Below are 11,286 nucleotides of genomic sequence, written 5' to 3' on the forward strand. Positions count from 1 at the left end.
ATATGTATTGTTGAAATACATCTGAAGTTGTACTTCAATCTCAGTTTGGAAAACGTCTATACAAATATTAAATATTTGATGGTCAAAATCATAAAATTTAAACTTTACTTTATTCTGAATGGTCATGATATAAAATTTTACATAGCACCAGGTAATGATAGTAATTTAATTAGTTAGAGACCCCAAGGAATGTACAAACTCGGAGGAAACCTTAGAAGGTTTATGTTAATGTGATGTGGTTTGTTATCAGTTTATACTTGTCTGTAGCAGTTAAGTTCTTATCAGCTGTAATGTTAGTTTTTGTTTTTCTCAGGAAATTTTTACGCCGAATTAGAGCTGCACTGCATTGCATTGTTTTCTGTACCTGTGAAAACCCACGATCGTTTAGGTACAAATCCAGTCCGTTTTTGTTTTTGTATGTTGTTGAAGCTTTGTTTAATTCTTTTCTGGGTTAGATTTATGTCTTATTTTTGCATGATGTATGTGAATCACTTTTAACCTATGCCAGAGATTTTTATGAGTACATTAAAAATTCTTTTTTCTTAGCGATCCAAATTTAAATTACACACAGGATGTGACAACAACTAGAATGTTACACAATGACTGACCACGCTTTACCAAGACCAACATTAAATGCTTCAGAGAACATGGATTTATTTTAAACCCCTACAACATACCAGAGAGAAAACATTAAACATTCCCTTTTTCTGTTTGTCCATCTGTCCATTTGTCCATATGTCCATCTGTCCGTCAGCATATCCAACTGAATAGATTTAATGTATCATTGATAAGCGTAAAGCTTCAGAGAGCTGACCAGTCATAAAATTTCATTTTGATATATTTTGAGGAGTACTTGACCTTAATAACACAAATGTAGGTCACTGTGACCTAATTTGATTCCACTTTTATTAGTGCCTTAGTTAAATTACACATTATTATAAAGTCCATTTATTGCCTTAAAGTTGTAATGGTGAGATGTGTTTGTCTTATTAACAATTTCTAGTGGGATAAAATGATACCAAACCCGGCTACTTACATGCTTTTAAAATTACTTCTAAAGTTATTAGTCCCCTACCGGTGAAACAAGGCAGAATATACATTGTAGGTTTTCTCTCTATACGTAAATCTATGTACGTAATGCCGAAGTTTGTCAATGTTCTTGCAGCTTCATTCCTTGAAGGATTCTGATCAAACTTCACCTAATGATAAAGGACCGTAATATCTCAGCAAAGTTCGAGTTTCAGGAATTTTAGGTCAAGGTTAAGGTCACTGTTACTATTTTTAACGGGGGCCGGTAAGAGACATGTCAGCTTTTGGAATACTCAGTATGTTTGCTAATTTACCTAAAATTTATAACATTTAGTGACCTCATATTTCATTAGTGAATAAACAGAGGAACTAAATTTTGATCACTTATACTGCCAACAGTTTAATACCTTAAAGTTTATTTTTTAGTCTATCATTACATGAAATGATATCCCCAATTGTAATATCTTATCTGTATAAGTAAATTTCTGATATGTGTTTACTTCCTGTAAAGTGTCTAAATTGACCTGTATGTGAGATTCTGATGTATATAAACTAGAATGATATGTAAATAACCCTCTCAATTAAAAAGTAATATCATTATGAACTTGATTGACAGCCAACTTCTTATCTCTGTATGTTGCAGCAGATTGTTTAATTTGTATTCAAGATAATAATTCATCTGCTCGGAACAATTATACAGCTTTGTTTAATAATGCTAAAGCTATTGACAGGACAAAGCTTTGCTATAATATATTAACAGTGATTTATAGGTATGTCAAGTACAACAGTATTGTTGTTTTTTGTCATTCATCATAATATGAAAATGTGATATAAAACAGATCGTGACATTAAGAGGAGGGAATTTTTTATGTTAAGTTCAGTACACTTTTTTCAGCCATTGATTTACATCAGGTTGATAAGAGGAAATATGAAGACATATCCATGGGCCATTTCAAGAAATTCACAGGGACATTTCAAGATATACACAGAACCATTTCAAGAAATACACATGGGCCATTTTAAGAAATTCACAGGCAAATTGAAGAAATACACAGGGCCATTTCAAGATATACACAGAACCATTTCAAGAAAAACATATGGGCCATTTCAAGAAATTCACAGGGACATTTCAAGAAGCACACAGAACCATTTAAAGAAATTCACATGGGACATTTTAAGAAATTCACAGGCAAATTGAAGAAATACACAGGGCCATTTCAAGATATACACAGAACCATTTCAAGAAAAACATATGGGCCATTTCAAGAAATACACAGAACTATTTCAAGAAACTCACAGGGACATTTCAAGAAATACACAGAACCATTTCAAGAAATACACATGAGACATTTCAAGAAATACACAGAACCATTTCAAGAAATTCACAGGGCCATTTCAAGAAATACACGGACATTTCAAGAAATACCCATGGGCCTTTTTAAGAAATTCACAGTCCATACTCAGGAAACTCACAGGGCCATTTCAAGAAATACAAATGGGCCATTTCAAGAAATAAACAGAACCATTTCAAGAAATACACTGGGTCATTTCAAGAAATACACATAGGCCATTTCAAGAAACACACAAATCACATGATATATAAAATAGATCACATGATGTAAACTACTCACATGATGTAAACATTGATGTAAACAAACCACATGATGTAAACAAACCACATGATGTAAACAAACCACATGATGTAAACAAACCAATTGATGTAAACAAACCACATGATGTAAACAAACCAATTGATGTAAACAAATCACATGATGTACACATTGATGTAAACAAATCACATGATGTAAACATTGATGTAAACAAATCACATGATGTAAACATAAATGTAAACAAATCACATGATGTAAACAAATCACATGATGTAAACAAACCACATGATGTAAACATTGATGTAAACAAATCACATGATGTAAACATTGATGTAAACATTGATGTAAACAAATCACATGATGTAAACATTGATGTAAACAAATCACATGATGTAAACATTGATGTAAACAAATCACATGATGTAAACAAACCACATGATGTAAACAAACCACATGATGTAAACATTGATGTAAACAAATCACATGATGTAAACATTGATGTAAACATTGATGTAAACAAATCACATGATGTAAACATAAATGTAAACAAATCACATGATGTAAACATTGATGTAAACAAATCACATGATGTAAACAAACCACATGATGTAAACAAACCACATGATGTAAACAAACCACATGATGTAAACATTGATGTAAACAAATCACATGATGTAAACAAACCACATGATGTAAACATTGATGTAAACAAATCACATGATGTAAACATTGATGTAAACAAATCACATGATGTAAACATTGATGTAAACATTGATGTAAACAAATCACATGATGTAAACATTGATGTAAACAAATCACATGATGTAAACATTGATGTAAACAACTCACATGATGTAAACAAACCACATGATGTAAACAAATCACATGATGTAAACATTGATGTAAACAAATCACATGATGTAAACATAAATGTAAACAAATCACATGATGTAAACAAATCACATGATGTAAACAAACCACATGATGTAAACATTGATGTAAATAAATCACATGATGTAAACATTGATGTAAACAAATCACATGATGTAAACATTGATGTAAACAATTCACATGATGTAAACAAACCACATGATGTAAACAAATCACATGATGTAAACATTGATGTAAACAAATCACATGATGTAAACATTGATGTAAACATTGATGTAAACATTGATGTAAACAAATCACATGATGTAAACAAATCACATGATGTAAACATTGATGTAAACATAAATGTAAACAAATCACATGATGTAAACAAATCACATGATGTAAACAAACCACATGATGTAAACATTGATGTAAACAAATCACATGATGTAAACATTGATGTAAACATTGATGTAAACAAATCACATGATGTACACAAACCATATGATGTAAATAAATCACATAATCTGTATTAAAATTACGAAGGTATCAGGTCTAATTTTTAGATGCTTGTTTTTGCTGTGATATCTGAATTCTGAATGTCACATTGTGTTCATTTTTTATATAAATTGTATGGTAAATACAAGTGTATTTGTTCCTTCATCGATACTGACAAAATTTCAAATTGACTTTTTGTTTGAAACAATACGTTGTGTATATTTCACATGAGAGATAAGTAAATTGATAAGTGTGACTTAAGTGTGACTTAGTGTTGGCCCATTGATAAGTGTGACTTAGTGTAGGCCCATTGATAAGTGTGACTTAGTGTTGGCCCATTGATAAGTGTGACTTAGTGTTGGCCCATTGATAAGTGTGACTTAATTAGTGTTGGCCCATTGATAAGTGTGACTTAGTGTTAGCCCATTGATAAGTGTGACTTAGTGTTAGCCCATTGATAAGTGTGACTTAGTGTTAGCCCATTGATAAGTGTGACTTAGTGTTGGCCCATTGATAAGTGTGACTTAATTAGTGTTGGCCCATTGATAAGTGTGACTTAATTAGTGTTGGCCCATTGATAAGTGTGACTTAATTAGTGTTGGCCCTGGCATAGACACTCCTTGTAGCAGTGTGATAGATTTTATAGATTAATGAATATGCATGAGAGAAATTGATTGATGAATATGCATGTTAAAAACATTAAACTATTTTGTGATACATGTATATTAAAGACAATAATTTTGTTAATAAAGAGATGTAAACTCTTTTGTTATTGTTATATTTCTCTTTTACCTATTTTCTATATATATATTAAGTTTATACTCATTAAAATGCATGTTTGTGGTAATGCTATGATTATTTTTACATATTTGATGTTTATAATGTTGTATGTTGATTGACACTTTAGCTTTCCTGTACTTAAATTGATGGTCAAAACTGTATTTAACCTGTTATAAGCCAAGGAACCTGCTATAAGCCAAGGGATTAGCACATCATCTCTGACTCAAAATAATGGGTTGGCTAATCAAAGGACAATGAAATACATCTAGTGTTTATTGACTTTTTTATAATTAGTAATTTCTACTAACCCTGGAAATATAATTTATGGATTTGTGACCAGATATGGGCTTATATTGCTGGATAGCTACTGTAATATACAATCTACTGTTACAGGCAGATACTTGGTACATGTTTTATTATGGTAACGAAAGTAGGACAGATACATAAATAATATACAATAGATTCACCCATTGTGTCTGGAACAGAAGGTGGAGGTCAGTAGTGTTGTCTGTATAGTTACGTCTAAGGTCACTTCCTAGCCGTACCTTGTGTAATAACTTAATTTATTCTGACATTTTATCTATTTTTGATACCTCAGTCTGGTGTCAGTTATCACTATAAAAAGTTCATATGTACACTACACTCTGACTGAATAAGGTACTGTCACAGTTAGACTAAATAAGGTAATGACATAGTCAGACTGAATAAGGTACTGACACAGTCAGACTGAATAAGCTACTGTCACAGTCAGACTGAATAAGGTACTGTCACAGTCAGACTAAATAAGGTAATGTCACAGTCAGACTGAATAAGGTACTGTCACAGTCAGACTAAATAAGGTACTGTCACAGTCAGACTAAATAAGGTACTGTCACAGTCAGACTAAATAAGGTACTGTCATAGTCAGACTGAATAAGGTACTGTCACAGTCAGACTAAATAAGGTACTGTCACAGTCAGACTAAATAAGGTACTGTCACAGACTAAATAAGGTACTGTCACAGTCAGACTAAATAAGGTACTGTCACAGTCAGACTGAATAAGGTACTGTCACAGTCAGACTGAATAAGGTACTGTCACAGTCAGACTAAATAAGGTACTGTCATAGTCAGACTAAATAAGGTAATGTCACAGTCAGACTAAATAAGCTACTGACACAGTCAGACTTAATAAGGTACTATCACAGTCAGACTAAATAAGGTACTGTCACAGTCAGACTAAATAAGGTACTGTCACAGTCAGACTGAATAAGCTACTGACACAGTCAGACTTAATAAGGTACTGTCACAGTCAGACTGAATAAGCTACTGACACAGTCAGACTGAATAAGGTACTGTCACAGTCAGACTGAATAAGGTACTGACACTGTCAGACTGAATAAGGTAATGGCACAGTCAGACTGAATAAGGTACTGTCACAGTCAGACTAAATAAGGTAATGTCACAGTCAGACTGAATAAGGTACTGTCACAGTCAGACTGAATAAGGTAATGTCACAGTCAGACTAAATAAGGTACTGTCACCGTCAGACTGAATAAGGTACTGTCACAGTCAGACTAAATAAGGTAATGTCACAGTCAGACTAAATAAGGTACTGTCACAGTCAGACTAAATAAGGTAATGTCACAGTCAGACTGAATAAGGTACTGTCACAGTCAGACTGAATAAGGTAATGTCACAGTCAGACTAAATAAGGTACTGTCACAGTCAGGCTGAATAAGGTACCATCACAGTCAGACTGAATAAGGTACCATCACAGTCAGACTAAATAAGGTAATGTCACAGTCAGACTGAATAAGGTACTGTCACAGTCAGACTAAATAAGGTACTGTCACAGTCAGACTGAATAAGGTACTGTCACAGTCAGACTAAATAAGGTACTGTCACAGTCAGACTGAATAAGGTACCATCACAGTCAGACTGAATAAGGTACCATCACAGTCAGACTAAATAAGGTAATGTCACAGTCAGACTGAATAAGGTACTGTCACAGTCAGACTAAATAAGGTACTGTCACAGTCAGACTAAATAAGGTAATGTCACAGTCAGACTGAATAAGGTACTGTCACAGTCAGACTAAATAAGGTACTGTCACAGTCAGACTAAATAAGGTACCATCACAGTCAGACTGAATAAGGTTCTGTCACAGTCAGACTGAATAAGGTACTGTCACAGTCAGGCTGAATAAGGTACCATCACAGTCAGACTGAATAAGGTACCATCACAGTCAGACTAAATAAGGTAATGTCACAGTCAGACTGAATAAGGTACTGTCACAGTCAGACTAAATAAGGTACTGTCACAGTCAGACTGAATAAGGTACTGTCACAGTCAGACTGAATAAGGTTCTGTCACAGTCAGACTGAATAAGGTACCATCACAGTCAGACTGAATAAGGTACTGTCACAGTCAGACTAAATAAGGTACTGTCACAGTCAGACTAAATAAGGTACTGTCACAGTCAGACTGAATAAGGTACTGTCACAGACTAAATAAGGTACTGTCACAGTCAGACTGAATAAGGTACTGTCACAGTCAGACTGAATAAGGTACTGTCACAGTCAGACTGAATAAGGTACTGTCACAGTCAGACTAAATAAGGTACTGTCACAGTCAGACTGAATAAGTTACTGTCACAGTCAGACTAAATAAGGTACTGTCACAGTCAGACTAAATAAGGTACTGTCACAGTCAGACTGAATAAGGTACTGTCACAGTCAGACTAAATAAGGTACTGTCACAGTCAGACTGAATAAGGTACTGTCACAGTCAGACTGAATAAGGTACTGTCACAGTCAGACTAAATAAGGTACTGTCACAGTCAGACTGAATAAGGTTCTGTCACAGTCAGACTGAATAAGGTTCTGTCACAGTCAGACTGAATAAGGTTCTGTCACAGTCAGACTGAATAAGGTACCATCACAGTCAGACTAAATAAGGTACTGTCACAGTCAGACTAAATAAGCTACTGTCACAGTCAGACTAAATAAGGTACTCTCACAGTCAGACTGAATAAGGTACTGTCACAGTCAGACTGAATAAGGTAATGGCATAGTCTGACACACACTGACTGAATAAGGTAATGACATAGTTCGACCAAAATAAGCTACTGTCAAAGTCGGACTGACACAGACTGAATAAGGTACTGTTGCAGTCAGACTTAAAATAAGGTACTGACACAGTTGGACTAAATAAGCTGCAGACACCGTCAGGCTGTAAGCTACGGTCACAGTTTACTGGAAAAGCTACTGTCACAGTCAGACTGAATAAGCTACTGACACAGTTGGCCATGGACTGAATAAGCTACTGTCACAGTCGGACTAAATAAGCTTCTGACACTATCAGACTGAATAAGCTACTGTCGTTGACTGAATAAGCTACTGACACAGTCAGATTGAATAAGCATAAGGTGTCAGTACCAGTGGTATATACACTCCTATGACTTAAAACTCAATATTGCGTGTTAAATTGGTAACAAATGTGTGTCAGTGTGACTTGAATATTTAACCCATAGAAGTAAATACATTTTCATGTTCTGTGAAACAGAAAATCAGAAATAATTTTTTTTGATACATTTTGACAATTAGATGCTGAAATTTCCTGCAAAATAAGATATACAATTATTGAGAATCAACAAATGGTGACAAATGTTTTAATCAACCCCAAAAAAATGAGAGGAACTAATCAACGCTGAATCTGATACCAGTAATCGCCTAAAACAACCTTTTCACCCATAGGTGTCTACTGGGGCTTACTCTAATAGGTAATGATGTAATTATCACCTGGGGCTGAGCATCGTCGTTCCTGCAGGTGTTATATACTCCTCTATATAATTACTTAATTTATTCATTTGCTCACACACAGACGTAGGGCACTCATATACCATAATGTAATAAATCCATTTCAAAACTGCTGGTTGTCAGGATACATGCTATAACCTCATCAGTCAATTTATCAAATTACTACAATGATACGAATCGCCTACTCTCTATCATTTCAATAATACAATATCTCATATCACCATTCCCGAATCTGGTAGACTCGAAACATTTTTAATTTGACATTGTGGTATTTCCTCACGATCCAATTTATCAGATTTCCCTGGAGATAGAGTTGAATTCATTCGGAAATATCCACTTATCCTATCCCCATGTTGACCCCTACCCAGTGATCCACTGGATCTAACAACAATAGGATTCCAATACACTGTTTATTCAATTGACGTTCTAATTGTTTCAATGTTGATATCACTACAGCGAGGATCTAGATGGGATGGGGACATTAGTGTAATGGTATTAATTTGAAAAAGGATGCTAACACATTCATAAGTGAATTTTAGTTTAGAAAGGTGGAAAGGTGCATTGCTACTGTTGGGGCCATAGAAGGGTGCAATATTGTTGTTGGGCTCTAGAAGGGAATATCAATATTGCTGGTGACTGGGGCTCTAGAAGGGGTATTATCATTGCTGGTGACTGGGGCTCTAGAAGGGGTATCAACATTGCTGTTGACTGGGGCTCTAGAAGGGGTATCAACATTAGTTGTTGGGCTCTAGAAGGCGTATCAACATTGCTGTTGGGGCTCTAGAAGGGGTGACTATCAGCATTGTTAGCTCATATGACATCACTTTTAGCCAGAAGGTCCTGCTATTGAGTGCTATGACCTCTCCTCATACCAATGACCTTGACCTATTTTCAAGGTCACAGCTAGGGGTTAAATAGTTAAGAATCTTCTTCAATTCCAGAAAACTCAGAGGTCAGATATTTTGTCAGCTGGTACCAAGGACAAAGTGGTATAAAGTTTCATCATATAAATGACCTTGACCTATTTTCAAGATCACAGGGGCAACATAGTTAAAAATTCCTTTTTGAATCCTTTTGCTGAAGTTTTAAAAGACTTCAGGTACTCATCTTTTCCCGGTAGTACCTGATATTGAGTGTCATGGAATTCCTTCATATCATTGACCTTGACCAATTTTCAAGGCCACAGGGGGCAAATAGGTTAACAACACTCAAGAATCTTCTTTTCAAGTTCCATAAGACCCATATGCTTAATATTTTGCCAGCAGGTAACGAGGCTTGAGCGCTATAAAGATTTGGCATAAATGATGACCTAGGACAGCAACTTTCAAGGTCACCATTCAGAAAATTGAAAAATGTAACCATGTACAATGTATACTACACAATATCAACAAAATGCTTCACATTACTACATGTGATATATGGGTTTCACATTGGTTATGTTTTATTCAACAAAAACACCATCTGAGGTAATTTTTGGTAGAGTCAAACCTGTATTAAGCGGCCACCCAATTAAAGGAACCGACAGATATTGGCTGCTTAAGACAGGTGGCTGCTTAAACCAGGTTGACCAGAAACGGCCTGTTGCCCAATTCTTTTTTCAACAGTTTATTGAATTGATCATATTATAATGCACTTATTAATATTGATAACAATATACCATGTACAGTGTATTTTGAAAATGAAAACCAACAAAAATCAAAGTTTTGATGACTTGGACAAAAATACCGCTTAATACAGGACGATACAACGACTCAAGGCAGATTTTTGTGGCCGTTGGCCGCGTTAGACAGGTGACCGCTTATTTAAGGTTCATTATAGAGTGTTTTCCATTGGGCGAACCATAGACTGGCCGCTTAACGGAGGTGACCGCTTATTCAAGGTGGCCGTTAGAGCAGGTTTTACTGTATTTCAATACCATTAACTGACTTGAACAACTTGCTCCTATACAAAACCCTATATTATGATTCACCAATACATCAGTGAATCATATCACCTCTGTTAGAAATACAAAAGAATTCAAATGTATCGTATACCATTTAGCCATACCAACATATTACAGTCAAAATGGAAATTGGAAATAATTTTGTCATATTTCTTAAATGGCCATGTGAGCGATTCAGGGAAGGGGTGGGAATTAACATTGCTGTTGTTGAGGCTCTAGAAGGGGTATCAGCATTGCTGTTTTTGGGGCTCTAGAAGGGGTATCAAACATTGCTGTTGTTGAGGCTCTAGAAGGGGTATCAGCATTGCTGTTTTTGGGGCTCTAGAAGGGGTATCAAACATTGCTGTTGTTGAGGCTCTAGAAGGGGTATCAGCATTGCTGTTGTTGAGGCTCTAGAAGGGGTATCAGCATTGCTGTTTTTGGGGCTCTAGAAGGGGTATCAGCATTGCTGTTTTGGGGGCTCTAGAAGGGGTATCAAACATTGCTGTTGTTGAGGCTCTAGAAGGGGTATCAACATTGCTGTTATTGAGGCTCTAGATTGGGTATCAGCATTGCTGTTGTTGAGGCTCTAGATGGGGTATCAGCATTGCTGTTATTGAGGCTCTAGATGGGGTATCAGCATTGCTGTTGTTGAGGCTCTAGAAGGGGTATCAGCATTGCTGTTGTTGAGGCTCTAGAAGGGGTATCAGCATTGCTGTTGTTGAGGCTCTAGATGGGGTATCAGCATTGCTGTTGTTGAGGCTCTAGAAGGGGTAT

At 35.6% G+C, this 11,286-nt stretch overlaps 1 long non-coding RNA gene across 1 annotated transcript; it reads left to right on the forward strand.

Annotated features, from left to right (window-relative positions):
• The first annotated feature begins 3,892 nt into the window (after positions 1-3,892).
• LOC117338740 lies at positions 3,893-4,778 on the forward strand. The gene is made up of 2 exons (XR_004535026.1): positions 3,893-4,271; positions 4,311-4,778. It is a non-coding gene; the product is annotated as an uncharacterized LOC117338740 (long non-coding RNA).
• Positions 4,779-11,286: the final 6,508 nt, after the last annotated feature.

Source organism: Pecten maximus, chromosome 12, assembly GCF_902652985.1.
Source record: "Pecten maximus chromosome 12, xPecMax1.1, whole genome shotgun sequence".
In the NCBI taxonomy this organism is placed as follows: Eukaryota; Metazoa; Mollusca; class Bivalvia; order Pectinida; family Pectinidae; genus Pecten; species Pecten maximus.